Below are 18,396 nucleotides of genomic sequence, written 5' to 3' on the forward strand. Positions count from 1 at the left end.
GTTGATCTCTTGAGCGAGTAAGCGCGTGTACACACACACAGCTGACTCACTAGTGACACATCTGCTGGCGTAGCCTGGGCACCGTGCCATGTGTGGTGGCCAGCTTCAGCAGCAGGACTGGCACTCAGCACTCCAGCCTGTTCTAATCTCCGTCTCTCTCTCTCTCTCACACACACACACACACAGCACTTCCATCTCTGTGCATCTGCTCTCTGTCTCTGCATCTCAGGCTAAGTGGGTGTGTCTTGTTTACACACAAACACACTAGGACGTACGTTGTCACAGGTCACTTCTTGAGACATTGCATTTCCTGGAGATTTACCCTATGCATAACCATTACTAACCGAAACGTAACCTGCCCCTAACACACGCCATTCAATATCATACTGGGTAACTGCCGCCATTGTTTGTCTGCGCTGAGTGGGTGTAAATTTGGGGTGTGCCAGTGTCAAATAGTACAAGTATTGTGAACAAAAAATACAATGGTGAAGAGAGTTTCATGATTCATCCTCATCAAATCTTATTTGTATAGCCCAGATTCACAAATAATGAGTGGGTAATTTTTTTTAGCTTTTCTTCTTTTAAGAGTAGCAACCAAATTACGATGCTACAGCTGAGTTTTGATTCACGTGGAATTACCAGGAATCAATACTCGGGTACCAGATCTTAGGTACATGATAGCAAATCTGGGTTAAGAGCAAAGGAGACCTCAGAGAGAAGTAGTAAGAAAGAGAGGCTGACATGTCTACATACTCCAAATTTAATAGAGGAAGGGGAAGACACAAACATGAAACGGAAAGTCAGGGAAAAGACAAGTTGAGAACGTGGTGAAGAATTTTAAGAGACAATGTGGACAAGGCTCACTGCAATATTTGTGATGACCAGAACAACACATGTAACGGGAGTGAACAGCAGCTGCAAGTGCAGATGAAGTTGAACCATCGATGGACAATGAAACATTATTTGAGGCATCAACCGTTTTGTCACCGTTTCCTGGTTATTAATTAGCTAGTAGGATTAACACTCAGCCACTGACTGCAACCAAAAATACCTATCAACATGTTATTTGGTCAATAACATAAGAGAAAATGCAAGTGGTAAACTTACAGAAAGAGTTAAGTACTAAAGTACATGTTCCAGTAACCACCCGTTTTGTGTAATTTCACACTTTCCTGAAATTCTGCCATTAGTGCAAATCAGTTCAATTATTCCAGGCCACATTTTTTTACAGGGGATGTTTTTGGACTTGAAACTGAATTGCAGCTTTTGAATTAAGGTTAAAATAAAATACACTTAGAAACACACAGTTGACCAGACGTTGGGTTAAATCTGTTAAATCAGTTCACGTTAGTGTATGTTGTCATTTTGATTTCGGTCCTAAATAAAACCATTTTAAATGTTCACTGCCCACATTGGTCACATTCAGCATGCAACACCTAATCAATATGCAACAACTTGCGACAGTGGAACTTCTTTCCCGTCAGGCGTAAACAAATAAGCCAGTTTTTTGCTTATCACCACAAATTTGCTTCCATAAATTTGTCACAGTAGTTAAAATGTGAGCACAGCAATCCATGTTAAAGCAGCTACAGCTATTTCACTACTTCATTTTCCAATTGTGCAGCAGTACTGTAGGTATAGAGCAGAGGTCTTCACAGGTCACCTCAGAGATCTCTTTTCCACCTAAACGGTGCACAGCCAGTTCTGAACTTATCAGAATCCACCCACATCTTGACAGGTTTGAGAACCCAGCGTTACCACTGGCACTCCATATCAGTTAGCATTTCTAATACACCTATCGTAGTTTGCCAATTTACATCAAAAATCATGAGGAAAAGCAAACATAGCAGATGCTGGGGTTATTTACGTTGTAAGGGAATCATGGCTGATAGAATGTAACTGCTTTGCTTGCCTTTAATAACTTGTAAAGAAATTACGTCTTGCATTTCAGGGTCCTGGAAAGCATCTGACAACTGCTGCTTTTGTGCATGTTTTTTTCAAAATGGAGGAGAATTTATTTTGGTAGCTCCTCCCATATTTAATGGCATTAGTGGTTCCAAATTTAGGATGAGCAATTCTAGGGTAAAAAATCGGAATCGGCAGTACATCAGTGGAAAAGAGTTATTATACAATATTGAGCAAGACCAGGCAATGGTGGGCCAAGTCCAAATTATACTTTTTCTCTCCGAGTAGGGTCTCAGGAAGGAATATGTCTAATAGATTAACATGTGTGTCAAATTGCAAAGGAACCGATTCAACTGCTTGTTAATTTGGTAGCACATCATCCTGCAACACCAATTAAATGTTGGTGGTCTCACTCTTTCCGTTCAAATGAACCACCTTTGGAGTCCACTCCAAATTACCCTCAGGTCTCTGTCAGACTGACTGATTTGTTTACTTCAGATCCCTTTTGGACTGGATTTTTTTAATAATAATTTACTGTTTGCACATGGGTTAAGGTAGGTTTTCCACAGGATCAACAATTTGAATGCATGAACCGGCATTAACTGCTGAAGAGCTTCCTCTGGCTAAGCAAACTAAAACTGCTAAATAACACTGGGGTTCAGTGTTAATAGTCTGTACTGTAATAAACTGTAGTGACTGATATTACCAGTAGATAGTAAAAAACGCTCAGAGTGGAAATGCATACATGCAAAGCAAATATGCAAAGCTTCTCCATACAGTAGGTTTCTCTCACTTGTGGATCAAATGACAAGCCAAACAGAAACACCATTTGCTGTAGAGAAACTCTGCTGCCCTCTCTGCAGACCCCTTCTTTCCTCCCTTCCCTTGACCGTGCTCTCTGGTCCGTGACTCCCTCCTTCCATCCAGACGGTCGCTCCCACACTCGGGCCACATTCCTCCCTTGCTCATGCTGGGAGGACGTCTCCTTGTGGCCAAAAGCATTGTGGGAAATCCCAGTGGCCAGGCCTTTAAGGGGCCATGTAGACCACTGAGAAAGAAGTGTACAGGAGTAGTGAGTTACTCGCTTAGTGTTCAAAAGGCCCTTTCTGCAAGCCACTTGCAAATATACTACCCTCAAGCAAAAAAAAAACCACTAACAAGCATAATTAATGTCTTGATACTGAGCCTCAGAACAAACACCAAAGAAACACTACATATGCATATTTCAAGCAACAGACAATACACCCCACGCTGTGCACAACCTCAATTTAGAGCAGTTAGAACATTAGACAGAAAAGGAATTAAACGTTAGGAAGTGCGGCCCAAACCATTTTTCTTTTTCGTATATTAAAAAAAAAAAATCACTAAGAATCAAACAACTGCTTCTCAACCTGTCAAACCACGTGACCCACCTCAGGCATCTCAACTGACCTGGCATTACAACACACAAATATAATTAACTCAGAACAGGAGACTCAGATACACACTCGCATACATGTGCCGATTCCTGTGCTATCAAACAACGAAATTAGCAGTGTGGAGAGAATATGAACCTGATTGTGTCCCTGAATTACCCCAGATTGGCCTGTTGTCATTGCAATGGAATTTTAAACGCGCTGACTAACACCTACCCAATTAACTATACAAGCAGAGAGCAATCCACACACACATACTAACTATCGCACATAGAAATGCTCACATGTGGCAGTATTTAGCCTAATAACATCCAAGATGCACTGCAAACAGAGCTACTTAATGGCATCTGCTGTTCCCATGAGTCAGAGCTTTGTGCTTTTTTGTCTGAGCTGCCTTTAGGTTCCTCAGAACCTATGAATGCTTTCCAACATTTGGCCCTGATTTTAGCCTCAAGGTAATATGTAAAGCGCATGCAGAATATCACCCCTATAAGCCAGGTAAAATTGAATCCTGATATTAGCTCAAACTAGCTCCGTGCTCCTCACACATTATATTTTCAGCAAAGAGGAGACGATAACTGTCACACTATGGTATGGTGGACTACCTTTCATAGCTGCTCTCAAATGACTACAATGGCTACTGGATTTCACATGTTTACACTACATTTGAGGCCTATCATTGTTTTTCATTACATTCAAGGTGGATAACATGGATGATTTGAGTCACAAGCAAAAAGCAATCAAACATTTGCCTCCTTTGTTTGTGAGTAAAGGCAGCAACTCACATTAGTATTATAGTTTAAAGCAAGTGTGGCACAATTTTTTTTAATGATGCGAGTCCTGACAAGGGTGGTTGGTTAACAAATATATAGACAATGACAAACATACAAGTGCATCTTGCTTGACACAACCAAAACTTAACAGTGAAGTAATAGAAAGAAATGAACATGATGGTGTTACTCTCCAACAGACTCAAGCGGCCAGTAGTCTTGTAGACAACACATGTCCTCTTTTTATGCATCCATTTTTTTTGAAGTGACTAACATAATATGCATTAACTGCTTAATCCAATATTTAGAAAAGCAACCATCAATATTCTACATCTATAACATGCAAAAGTCCAAATTGGTGTTGCATTAGCACGTCATTAAACAATATACATATAGGTCCGAGATGAGTCAGACCCTTTGTCATGTCTTAATATTATAACCTTGACCACTACATCTAATTAGAAATTTCTGGGCATGATCAAGATCAGAGTAGAAAAACAAGTACCCACGAGAGAAAATTTGATTTCACATCAACCAATTTTTTTAGTTCTTAGTGAAAGACGTCAAGATGTTTCAACCAAGTGTCTAAAAAGAAATACAATCACAAATAACACAAATTCTGCATGTTTATAGTGTGATTGACACAGTGCTATTAAGGCGTTCACGTAAAGATCTGACTCCTTCAACACAAACCTCTCCTGAACTGCTCATCACATTGCATTGAATGAATTATTACCATTCATGTTTAAAAACTACATCATTGGTATATTGATGGTGTTGCTTAAACTGTCTTTAAATATCCACTAATTGATTAGTAAACCACTTATCAGCTGTTTCTATAAAGCCATTTTCAGAAATGACCTGTGGGCAAAATCCAGAGAGGTTTACCCAGAGTTTGCTTCTCACACATGCATAACACAGCACACTGTTCTCTGCACAGACACGTTCACAACAGCAACAATTATTCAGGTGAGAGGTGGAGCAGCCGGGTGCTGCATAAAGAGGCAGGAAGTGACGTACAAACTCTGCTGCGGAGATCATGTGATCTTCTCTGCTGTGTTCACACATGGACTTCTCCTAGATAACGGACATTATACCAGGGGGCCAGGGGGAGAAAGTCTGCGTCTCTTTCAGGGAAAAAACTGAGGGAACTGCGGAGTTCAGTGCATGTCTGACGCAGCTTAAAGGGATAGTTCATCCAAAATGAAAATTCACTCATTATCTACTCACCACTAGGCCGATGGAGGGGTGGGCGAAGTGTTTGAGTCCACAAAACACTTTTGGAGTCTTCAGATGTAATAAAAACAACAGAAAAACCATAACATGCCGCAGTACTGCTTGTGTGGTTTCACCAAAGTGTCCGCAAGCCCCCCGAGATTCATATTCGACTCAAAACAAGGTCATTTACATCAGGTTTTTTGCCTAAATGTTCTGATATCTTCAGATGAGGTGCATTCAGAGACTGTCGGAAATGCTATGGTCCTAAAGCTTAGTCACTTCTGTTGGAATTGAAGGATTAAAACACGATGTTAATGATCTCGTTTCAAGTCAAATATAAATGTCGGGGCTTATGGACACTTGGATGAGACCACACAAGCAGTATGGAGACATGTTTTATTACGTCTGAAGATAGGTCATTAATCAGCTGCAAGGTTTACCCCTGAAACTCCAAAAGTGTTTTTGGACTCAAACACTTCACCCATCCCCATCGGCATAGGGGTGAGTAGATAATGAGTGAGATTTAATTTCTGGGTGAACTATTCCTTTAAGACTGACGGATACACACACCATCACTTTCCACAGAATAAACATAAAAGGATCTATCGTGCCCGAAGCTTCCTCTCATTTACTCTGACATTTTAGTCAGAGGACACTTGATAATGATGATTTGACACAGTTGATTGATGCTCATCATGGTCTCATAAAATCACCAGACTGATTTCAAATGTACACTGAGCTCTCTATTGTCTAATGACAGAGTGGAAAATATCAGGAATCTCCTGTTCTTCCTGTAAGTAAACCACATCGACAATATAAAATCTGTAAAAACAAAGATTCTAGAAGATGTGGCAGACAAAACGTGATGAACACGTACATTATTCTTAAGTGTCATAACCATTCAGAGGATGTGTTGAGTTAAGTTGCTTGTGAAAGTCTTGTGTTTCAAACATTCTGTCATGGTTATGGATTAGATGGTTAACAATAGCAAAAATTCTGGCAGCTGGTATTATTATTATTATTTCAATTATCTAAAAAAATGTGTTTGATTATTCTGAGTTTGAAAAACTCGCAGACGCAGCCCGCAACGTGGCATAAGGCAATTAACAGCTTTCCTGAGATATTTTTGCCTTTTCAAATTGTTACGTCTGAATTGTGCTCCTACTTTGATTCCGGGAATGATAACTGATGTGACCGCGAGTTTGGCCTTTGCTGCATATCTCTCAAAAACTGCATTTAAAGCAATATCTGACACATTTCTAATGCTGGTATAGGTAGATCTCCAATTAAAAACAATGATTATTTGTGTCACAAAAATTGTGGTATGTATTTTTCATCTTTACTCATGGTGCTGTGTTAAATAAGGCTAACTAGTAACCAGTAGCTGGAGAGACTCTAAGGTTAGCTGGCTGCTTTTAACACAAGCAGTTGAGGTGACTACTGGTCGCAGAAGCCCCCCAAGTTCCACCTGAGAACAGCTCTGTTTGTGAGGGCCTCTCCGCTCAGAGCAGGACGAGCAGCCCGTCTGCGCCATAACTGTCAATCACTGCAGATAAACATGAAAGCAGATTGATAGGTACAGTCTGACTCAGCCAGAGACATCCCTGAGGATCATGTATGTGCAACATCCCACCACAGATCACCACAGGGGCCCAAGACCTCCTACACTGAAAATATATAAACATGTGGCTATTAAAAAAACACAATCATATTTATAGCTCCAATTGTTTGGAAAGGCACACAAGGCTGTTAAGGTTTACAACTTGGAGCTGGTCCTTGGAGTCCTAAAGATTTGTTTTGAAATAATGTCCTTCTATCTTTATTTAGTCTGTAATGTGCTCCTAAGTGATGATTGGTCTGTAATGGTCTGCACAGAAATGGATCAAATGAATAAATAAACTAAACACAATTGACGTACTTGTTTTTACTTGCTGAAAATGCTCTGTGGCATGAATGACTTAAAAATGAGTAACAGATAACTGTTATAGTAACGGGTGAGTTCTATCATTCAAACGATTTAAGAAACGTGTTTGGATTTTTAATTTTTAATTATATGCTCAAGCAGAGCATTATTTACTGAAAACCCTACCGAACAATTTTCTATAATTCTAATATCTCCATTATCTGTCCATTCACATGTTATGCTTAACTTTATTATTGTCTCCAGTTTCATCTTGTTATTGGTCTCAAACCATGTAAGGCACTTTGTATCATAGACTGTATTTGATGTGGCTCAGACACATCTGGCTAATAGTCACTATAGGCACTGATACTGATCTGATGTATCAGATCACATCAAATACTTATTTATTATGGAGAGGAAGTCATGACAACCCTCCAGTGTGACTGCTGGAGGGGAAAGGGCAATTTTTGAAATATATCAATATTAAATCAATAGCCACAGAAATAAAATTCTTAGTTGAGTCCTGATCTGCGATATAATGACTACAAATTATATACAGTAGTTTTTAGTTCTCGTTTATAAAGTGAGGGTTGAAAATGCAACTTCTATCAAAAAGTGTCTTGGAACATAAATTAATTCTTTTTTACAAGAGGGGACAATATGTTGCATTTGAATAGTTTTCTTAGGTAATACACGCACTTTCATTTTCTGTAGAGAAAAAAACTTGGGTCTAATCTACTGTATGTATATGGAGAGGAGCCTCCTGCCACCCACTGCACAGGCCATCAGACAAACCCCCACTCCAACACATTGCCCTATGTCATACACAACACAAGCCTTCGGGGTTTTAATTAGAAAACCCATGAAGCAAACAAATGCATGGAAACATGAGGCAAATACACAGAGGAGAAAATAAATCCTTTGCCGCTTTACATCAATATCCATTTCCCTGCATCCTTCACCTCACTGTGGTTTTTGGTTAACACGCTTTCGGATTAGATAGCAGATAAATAAACAGTGTGCGCTGCGCTCTCAGGGAGTGCGCCCTGACCGTGTTGTGTCCTCAGCATGTGCAGATCAGAGAATAAAGACAAAACATTGCGCTGATAGTCCAGAGCGGCGTGGCTCAGAGGTCCTTTGCCTCAAGCTGATTCCTGCAGCATCGAGAGCGGTCGCACACGGTAGTCGCTCCCACATTTCAAGGCCTCTCTCATCAAAAATACAACTATCAATGTTGGCATCTCCATAGAGAAATGTCAAAGAGATAATGGCCGACGCTACAAAGACCCTGGGCCTGGCTTGTTACCGCTGCATCATAGCAATGTTAAGCTATCGAGTTATGGCACAAGTTTGGCTTTTTTAACGGTTGTGCTTGATATTGTGAGAGAAGTAGAAAATTCTAGAGTAAAAGCTGGAAAACATGCACGCCTCGTTCTTTTTCACGTAAGGAGAAAACAAATACATCACTGCTAAATCTTGGCTGTTTCCAAATAAAAAAAAAATTGTTTACTCCTTCACCACTCCCCTAAAGTGGGTGTGTAGCAGAAGTTAGAATCATTGTCATAGCCCATCATCTCACGTATAGTGTCACGGGACAGATTTTACCCTGTACATACAATTATGCATAGAGGATGACCAACTGTATTAAACCAGTGTCAGGGGTGTATGCATGAAACAAATTGCAAAAAAAGGGTGTGAAACAAAGAAAAAAAATAGAAAAAGTCAGAGTTGAGCTTGGTTTCTTACCTCAGAAGCCCCCCTGCCCTTTCAGCAGGGCCTCATGTGGAGAACCAGGCCGATGGTCCCCTGGGCACTGATGTCTGCTCTCCCCTCCCAGTCAGCCACGGAGGCTGTGTGTAGGAACCTGGCCCACTCACGACACCCTACAGCCACAAGTCATTCACACCTGGAACACAGGGAGAGAACTTCTGCTCAGGGGGCGAAAGACAAGAAAATGGCAAGTAAATACACTCATGTTGACTTTACTAACGTGGGGCAAACGCATAACCACAGCGATGGTCACTGATGAGAGCACAGTGCCGGTGAATTCTTACATAGAATCATATTTACACTTCAGTTATTTTCCAATGAGCACATGAGGGACAACAAGACAGCGTTTGATAGACCATCAAGAGCTCCCTTGTCTCTGTGCGTCCAAGACGGTTTCCCCCTTCCGATAATTCATTGGCTCTCAAACTTTTTCAGGCGGAAGCCAAAAACAGTTTACGCTCCTCACCACCCGCCGACACAACTTTTAGGAATTATTACCACGGACAGAGGAAGCAACCAATCCAAGTTGAATTTTAGTTTAACTGTTGTTCAGTTCTAATACATAAAACCAATTCATTCTACTTAGTTTCACCCCACATTTCCCCCACTTGGTCTTCCTCATCACAGCGGGTATATAACCCCCTCGGGGAGGACGCCCCCGCAGCTTGAGAACCACTGGTCTGGTTATCAGTGGGGGCTAACAAATTGACATCAACTATGCAAAGAAAATAAGGTAGTTAGGGGGGAGCGTGGAGAGGATAAATATGAATCAGCCTCAAGTCTATGCAACAGATGTATGTTCGTGGCTGACTGCAGTGTTGCCTAGCAATCCGAGAGACCTGTACCAGGAAGGTTCAATCTCGGCAGCTGGCACGTATGCATTCAAAACTGTCCTTGGATGAGACAGTGAGCCCCCACATGAGTGGCTCTTGATAACAGCATCAGCTAAAGGAGGGCTGATGGGCAACCTGCAACAAAGCACTCAAAGATACCGACTCTCTCTTTATTAAATAGCCCATAATGGCGATTTAATGAGCTCTTGCAAAGTGTTAAATGAAGTAAAACAAATAAGTCAGAGCCACTTGCTAAGTAGAGTTATGAAAGGCAACGAGACTATGGGGTCAGTCAAGAGAGGAAAAAATTGCCAGGTATCAGATATCTTTTACTTTTACTCTTCAAGACCTGTGGATTTTTTTTTGTTCCACTCGAAGTTACACAGCGTCTCTTACTGTCGAACCCGTTCTGTGCCATGTTCAGCCCCGTGCTCCTGCCAAGGTAACACAGCACAATGCCACACAAGTTTTCCACCAACGGGGCCTACTCGAGGAAGTCGTCCTGAAAAAAAAAAATCCACAAAGCTCAAACTGTGCAAATAAAAACGTGAAGCACTTCCAACAACATCTACAACGGGGGACTAAGATTTCCCCCCTGAAATCTCAGCGCCTCACTGGGCAACTCTTGGCGGACAAAGTAATTCCATGGCGCTTGAAACTCCAGGAACTTTTTTTTTTTTCTTTTCTCCCTTTTTCCTAAAAGAAGTTGTTCCTGTTTCGCCAGAGAACTGGTGGTGGGGGGGGAAGGGAGGACTTCAGCACTCGCATTCATGGAGCCTCGGCCAGCGCAAACAAAGTCTTCCCCGAAGAGGGAGGCACTGGACGGCGGCGGGGAGCGAGAACAACGACGTCGGTCACAAGCACACACACATACCGCGGAGAAGACGAGGCTCGGTCCGCGGCTTTGTTTGATAATAAACCGGTTCGAGGCCTCGTCGGGGGGGGAAACACGGTCATTTTCAAGTTGTGCTAGCTCCGTTCACCATGTAACAATTAAAAATCGCTCGGTGGATGATAGGGCTGGTCGACACAATCAGCAGCCGAGGCCTATCACCTCGCTACGCGTTTATAAATCACACCAAGCACATTTTTTTTTTTTTTTTTTTAATGGAGGAAATACAATACCCACGGTGCGCTCCTCCTGAAGAATGCACAACACGCACGCTGCACCGTATCCCCTTTTTTCATTTTCACCAAGCACGGGCGGTCCTCCGGTATAATGGGGTGAAAACCAATATTTCTCCGCGGGTTTTACACCACGCCGAAAACATCGTGAATAATCCGCTTTTGTTGCGCCGCTGCTAGGAGGGGGGCAGAGAACAAACAAGAATCGGTGGAAAGGGTGTTCGCTGTCTGCCAGGCCAGACGCGACGTGGGTTTCTCTAGCCAGCCTTCGGGGACAGAGGCAGAGAAGAACGGATACCGGAGTGCGATGTCCCCGGGAGGAGGACCCGCGTGTGCCCGTTGCCAGGAGGCGAGCGGCGGTTCCGACTCTTTCTACCTGGGTCCGCGGCGAACAGAACACTCACCTGGCATGTTAGCTTAATCCCCGCTGTCCTCCGACGAAGAATATAGAACCGCGAGCCTCTCAAATCACAACATTTTCACGTTAACATTGTAAAATGGAAATGTGTCTCCCCCCTCTCGGCCGAGCTTTCCAGTGGTCCTACTCCATTACATCCCAGTTAAGATTTCCTGCCGGGACTCCCCCCTCGGTTTCAGCGCGATGGTTCAGCCCGAATTCTAAGTAGCAATTCTAGGTCAGGTCTGTGTGCCAGTGAGGACAGCGCGAGAGACCAGCGTCCTGCTGCCTGTGACCACCTCACTGAAAACACATACTAACCTGATCTCTATGTCAACCTCCTAACCACAGCGGCAGCTCGGCAGCAAACTTGAGGAAGTTTTTACAGGAAACTGTCATAGGTCTGTATTAGTCATGGATGGATCACTGAACAGCCCTACCGGGCCCAGGCTCAGGGGGCTGTGGGGTCAGGGGGCCCCCGGGCCACGCATCCCTATGAAGTGACTGTCAATATGTCTTGATTTGAAACTTTGGAGAACTCAGTTATAAAACCGGAAGAGGATTATCTCCAAGAGAGAGGTTAAACGACCGAGGATACAAAACAACTGTGAAGAGACTCAAAACAACTGTGTAGAGACATGAAACAACTATAAACGAATGCAAAACAACTACACGAATACACAAAAACTACAGACACAAAACATCCACAGAGAAACAAAAAACTACTGTGCACAGACATGAAAAAACAGCTACAAAGAAACAAAAGAAAACTACAAACAAACAAAAACTAGTGTGCAGAAACACGATACAATTACATAAAAACACAAAAACTACAGACACAAAACTATACAGAGACATGTAACAACTACAGACACAACACTACTAAAGAGACAAAAAACTATGGACAGAATTAAACAACAAACTACAAACACAAAACAAACACAAAGAAAAACAAAACTACAACAGACTCAAAACAAGAACCAATACAAAACAACCACAAAGAAACACAAGAAAGTATAAACACAAAATAAATAAAAAGACACACAAAATAACTACTGACACAAATCACTACCAAGAGACAAAAAACAACTACAGACATAAATCAATCACAGAGAAACACTATACAACTACAAAGATATACTGAACACTTGAGTCACCAAAGACACACAAAGAGCAAAACAGATGCAAACAAACTACACACACGAAAAGCAACCACACAGGATGTAAAATGGCCATAAAGACGATTAGAATAGCTACAAAACAACCCCTAAAATTAACATGGATGCAAAGCCACAACAATAGGACGCAAAGTGAACACAGAAGATCAAAACAACCATAAAGAAAGATTCAAAATCAGGATTGTTCGGTTCATGATTTACGATTAAGGTGAAAGTCTCTGCCTGGTAAAAGCTCATGTTTTTAATCCGTCTGTACAGATTATACCAGATTTGCTCCTGTATCTTAGTTGTCTTCAAACATGACCCAAGATAACCCTGATGACATCATCAGTATCAGTCATTTTCTTAGACTTGACGCAGTCCCTTTCTCAGAAACTCAGAAGGTATTTTCTTTGTTGCAGGAAGTGAGTAGCACTTGAATAGTACACTGGGTCAGTTCATGCTCACATTTTCAGACTGTCCTGCCTGGAAGACATTCACAGTAATGCACTCTGTTGCCCACATGTAACGGGACAAATAAAAGAGACCTAGATAGAGAATTTCAAATCCAGTGTTTTTTTTATCCTCCTCGTGCAGACGTGATGTGACAGTCACATAACTTCCTCAATTAAGCCAAAGCCTTAAATTAGGTGACTTGTTTCAATAATGTGGCTGAGCAGTTCATTTCCTCCATCAGGAGGCCGTAGTATCCCATTATACTGAGGCCGGTTTCAAATATTTTGTCAACCTAATTTGTGTCAGTGAGGGTTGGGCATCATCAGTTATGCACATAGTGATCCAGTTAATATTACAAGTGGAAAAAACATATCAAAAGACAAGAATAATCCGAGAGAATTTCTCAACCCTGGTTATTTTCTTTAAGCCACAATCATTCAGTTTAGTTTAATTTAGGAAATTATGAGAAAAGTAATGAAATTAGAATATAGACTGATGTCACTTGAATGGAAGAATAAAATTATGTTCAACCACAAATTTGCACACACACACACACACACACAGACTCACATCTCAGCGAGGGACTATCTCAAGCCTGCGACGCAGAGTGAAACATTAAGGGCATACAATGTGAGACTGGCCCTACTCAATATTTAATCATGATACATTTCAAATCCAGCTCAAATGTGGGATCAGGACAACTGGGGATTGAACGAATTGGTGTTTAAGTGCACACATATTTACTTTTTAAATTTTCTGCGAACAGTTTGAGAGCATGGTTAAAATGTACAAAGACAGAATCATGAGTGTATGGTATCTGTTGAATTGCTTTTATAAAAACAGCTCTGTCCCTAGGTTGTTGGCAACAAGGCTTCTTTTGCTCACGGTCTTTGAAGGGCCAATATAGCGAGGTCAAAGTTCAGTGCAGCAGCAGATTTGGAAGTGAGCATGCGCAAAATAAGGATGGCATCCTCAACAGTTCTGGTTTGTTGCATAGTACTTGTATCAATTAGGGCTGAAATTAACTCGATTTTATTCATTGTGGATTAAAAATGACATTTATGAACTCTCGATTGATCGTTTGATCAATAAAACTTCTGAAAAGGTTCTAAAATGTGCATTGTAATATCTGAAAGCTCATGTTTAAATCTCTTCATAATCTAAAGGTGCTCAGTTTGCTGGAGGACAGAGCCAAACACCATATACTGACATTTAAGAAGATGGAACCTGGTGCACAAGTTTAGCTTAAATATGTTTTTGTACACTGTTAAATCAGTGTGAACTCTCTCTCTCTCTCTCTCTCTCTCTCTCTCTCTCTCTCTCTCTCTCTCGCGTCAACCGTGTTATCATACCCTGTTCCTCTCTGCATTTATTGCACATGGCAGCAGAGTACACAAGCTACAGTGCGACCATTTCCGGCACTGAGCATTGTAGGATGACACTGTGCACAGGACACAAAATCACGGGATGCGAGCTGCATATTTGTGACTTTTGACAAGCAGGCCATGGCTGTGTCGGACATGTTTGCGCATGCTAGCAGAGATCAGTGACAACCACAAACCTCTGTCTCTCTGACTGTCTCTCTCTCTTTCTCTCTCATACACACACACACACACACACTTACACACACGTACACACAGTCCCTCCCTCTTCAGATCTGTGTGTGTGTGTGTAAGTGTGTGGGTGTGTGCATGTGTGTATGATAAACCCCACTGGTGGAGTAACAGTAGACTGGCAGTATTCCCAGACTGGGTTGCATTAGACATGCACACTAGCAAAGCTCTTCAGGTCGATGTTCTGGCTCTCCAGCGCTGCATCTCTCTGGCATGACTAACCCAGAATACTTTGGAAACGGCAAAAACAAAACCCAGAATCTGCGTTAAAAAGAACTGGAAAAAACGGAATCATATTTATTGCACCCTGTGTGTGTGTGTGTGTGTGCGTGTGTGTGTGTTTGTGTGTGTTTGAGTGTGTTTATGTGTGTGCTTGCCTGTTTGCCTCCTGCATGCAGGGGTGTGCGTGCATCATCTATGTGCATATGTGTGTTTTAGCACGACACCAACATTGACTGTTCACTTATCATATTACCATATGCATTATTTAAAGCTTCGATAAACAGTCTTATGCTGGAGAGACACTGAGAGGGAAGGAAGAGGCACCACACACGTTATGGATAAAGACAGTAACTCCGGCAAATTAATATGGAGAGCACTTGATAAAACACTATAAAACACAACCGTAGAGCAGTGGCTGGGGGGTTAGGGTAATCGGGACTGTGTACTTCCACGGCTCCTGGAGCTGCAGCAGCTTGTCAGGTTAGGGTTCGCTCATTACCAGGTATGTTGGCGATGCTGAGAAGAACACTGGGACGGACTGGGTTATCAAAATACTGAGACAGTGAGCTCACTCGCACAGCCGTGAGGTCACTTTCCAGAGTGTGGCAGCCTGACCAATTATCAGTCAGCCTGTTATCATGGTATGCAGTGTTGCTATGAGTTACAGCGACAAGCGCAGCCTCTCCGATCTCTAATGACGGCTGATGCAGCGAGATGCTGCCACTCGGCCGGTTCGACTCTAATTCCACTCCACTCCGTCGTCCGTGAACAGCCTCACACTTCCCTCTGTTGCAGATTTCAAACATGAAGACTGTAAAATTAAATTGTTTCAACACCATTTCACCTAATTCCCTCCCTTCCAGGCCGCCCTCTTCCCTCCTGCTCCTGTTTACTGTCGCCGGCAACCTTGTTTTCTGACTCTTCCCCGTGGCAGGTGAGTGTAAACAAGCCGGAGGACTGAAACAATGTTAATTAACCGATCATTAACGAGTCGAGGCGGACCCTGGAGATCTAAGCAGTTGCCCACCCACCTGCGCCCCACCATTTCACTAACTGGACTGTTAATGACTAATCAGAGGCAAGAGCGATTAGAATGCCTCCTAACGAGAAGGATTTATGATCGCGAGAGTCCATCATGCTCATGTGGCGGAGTTCTCTACAGTGAAAGCAGGAAATGAGCTCAGGTCCCGAGGTGGAGGAAGTGTTCAGGTCTTTTAGGCACCAAAATAAGAATTTAAAAATACTCGTTTTGCTGTTGTAGCTGCTCAGGGTCGAGGTAGTTTTGACCGAGCTTAAGGTGTAGGGTCCCACTGAGTAATTAGGGGTCATCAGCTGATTTATGGAGAGAGAAATGTTAAGCAAAGTATTGTGCATCACTTTTTCATTTCATTAGACGTATGTTCTTGGTTCGAATCTCAGTTTGGCTAATGCCCTGTCTGTGTTACTGTATTCTGTCACCTCTAAATGATTCCCGATTGTGTGAGAGATTGATTGTCTCTGTATGTCGACCCTGTGATTGGTGTAACCCCCTTTTCACCCATTGTTAGCTGGGATTGCCTCCTGGGATATGCAATGTAGATATGGGTGGACGCGTTTGGGATACAAGCCTCAAACCTTTATTTAAATTAGACTATTTGAGGAGTTTAGGGGCAAAGTGGAGCTGTGGGTGGCCCTGTAACCTCACAGAAAGACTATTCCTGGTTTGAATCCCAGTTAGACCAGTCCAAGGAGAGGCAGATTTGGGGTTTGGTAGTGTGAATGGTTGTTTGTCTGTATATATTGGCCTGAGGGATACGCTGGTGACCTGTCCAGGCTGTAACCCACGATTGGCTTTAGTTCCTCGTGTAAATTCCATAAATGATGGTTGAAATAGAAACATATATATAACAGATATGCATAATGAGGTATTTTGTAAGATGCAAAAAATGGATAATGGATAATGTGACTACAGCCCTACAGAGTTTACTTACTAAGCTTATACGTGGTTACGTTTTGGCCACTCATGGTCACGGCCCTTGGTTAAGGTTATGGAAAAATGATGGAAACAGAAAAAGTCCCCAGTGACTTGAATCATGAGACACCACACAGTTCACATTTAACCAAAACCACACGCACTGCAAATTAAGAAAGCACATGCAAATAGAAAAAACATGTGCGAATCAAGAAAACAACTCAATTTGACCACATGTGTTGCAAAAAGTCACAACACGTGCAAAATACAGAGAACGCGCTGCAAATTTGAAAAATGACAACAGAAATGTTTCCAGGGAACCCAAAAAAGTGATGAGCCTGGCTGTCGTTCAATGCTCTGTGAGGGTTTCATCACAGCATGAGTAGCAGACTTCAATAACTTCACAAAGCACTGAACTACAGTGGTGCTGTTCATAAATATAGTGCAGTGCTCCATTCACTTGTACACAGGCAGTTGCCGGTGAACATCAAGGCATTGCTTACATTTGTTGGGAAAACTTCATATTTTCTAAAACTTTGAAAGAGAAAGGGTTGGAAACATGAAAAGGGGCCCAAGTAAACAACGTGGTTTAATTTATCAAAATGAATTGAAATGCATAATCCTGTGTCGTTTTAATGAAAAACCTCCAGATGTGAAAGATGAAACTAAATCGTGGCGAGAAGGTTACTGGTTTGATCCCTTGGGTTCGGCCAGGGCCTCGTGTGGGGATTGCGTGTTGGCCCTGTTCACTCCAGGTTAACTCCATCATCGGGGTTGGGTTAATTGAAGACTCTAAATTGATGTGGATGTGAGCGTGACTGGTTGTGTGTCTCCGTGCATGTCCCAGTCCTGTGATGCGCTGGTGACCAGTTCAGGGTGGACGCCGCCTCTCGCCCACTGTCGGCTGGGATTGGCTCTGGCCTCTGACCTGTGTCCCTCAAAAAGAAATAGATGATGAAAGTATATTAACATTGCACTGGCAGTACTACTACTTGAGAAAACGGACCAAATCCCTTTCTATGTGAATGGCGGACATCGGTGACAATGGTGTACTTTCAAACGCCTCCCCAACAGAAGAGCGCCCTGACTCAGTGAGTGCCTTCTCTCCCCCCCCCCCCCCGCTCTATCTGTGTGTATGAATGCTTACCGAGAGGAAGCGATAGATGCAGACATTCCACAACCCATATTCACCCTCACTCTATCTTGTTGCCATGGGAACCGAAGCAGACGGGAGACAGGTTCATATCGGCCTCCCTCAGGTCTCCCACAGTCACAGTCTCCTTCTCTCTCGCTCTGTGTGTGCTGTCAGAGCCAGCTGCTCCTGTGTGGGCCACTGATACTCGCTGATTAAAGGAAGTTATAATTTGATTTTCTCAGCAGGCGCCGTTTAATAGAGCAGTTTAACTAAAGCTGTGCCATCCCCAGGGCTTATAGAAGAGGAGAGAGAGAGAAAGAAAGAGGGCAATATATATAGAGAGAGAGAGGGAGAGACAGTCATGCTAATCCCAAACACTGAGCCGTCACCCCACCACCAAACTCTCCCACTCACTCTCCCGATCTAATTCTGTTTGCCTATTTTATCGTCTCTCTCTCCCCCTCCATCTCTCCCTGTGTTCCCCTCGCTCTCCCTCCGCCTCTATTAATCTGTGAATCCCTCATTA

General features: G+C 42.6%; 1 protein-coding gene across 5 annotated transcripts in view; it reads right to left on the bottom strand.

The window, feature by feature from the left end:
* bcl9 (BCL9 transcription coactivator) overlaps positions 1 to 11,676 on the bottom strand; it is a 29,141-nt gene extending 17,465 nt beyond the window's left edge. The window contains exons 1-3 of one of the 5 annotated variants that reach the window (XM_053439900.1): positions 10,430 to 10,485; positions 10,211 to 10,316; positions 8,958 to 9,117 (exon numbers count right to left, since the gene is read on the bottom strand). The gene's annotated coding sequence lies outside the window, so the exon portion shown is untranslated. Of the gene's footprint in view, positions 1 to 8,957; positions 9,118 to 10,210; positions 10,607 to 10,939; positions 11,278 to 11,343 lie in introns of those variants that run through there. The other 4 variants (XM_053439896.1, XM_053439899.1, XM_053439897.1 and 1 more) reach the window with 4 other exon arrangements.
* Between the last annotated feature and the right edge of the window lie 6,720 nt (positions 11,677 to 18,396).

The sequence above is a fragment of the Pleuronectes platessa genome, chromosome 14 (genome assembly GCF_947347685.1).
Source record: "Pleuronectes platessa chromosome 14, fPlePla1.1, whole genome shotgun sequence".
In the NCBI taxonomy this organism is placed as follows: Eukaryota; Metazoa; Chordata; class Actinopteri; order Pleuronectiformes; family Pleuronectidae; genus Pleuronectes; species Pleuronectes platessa.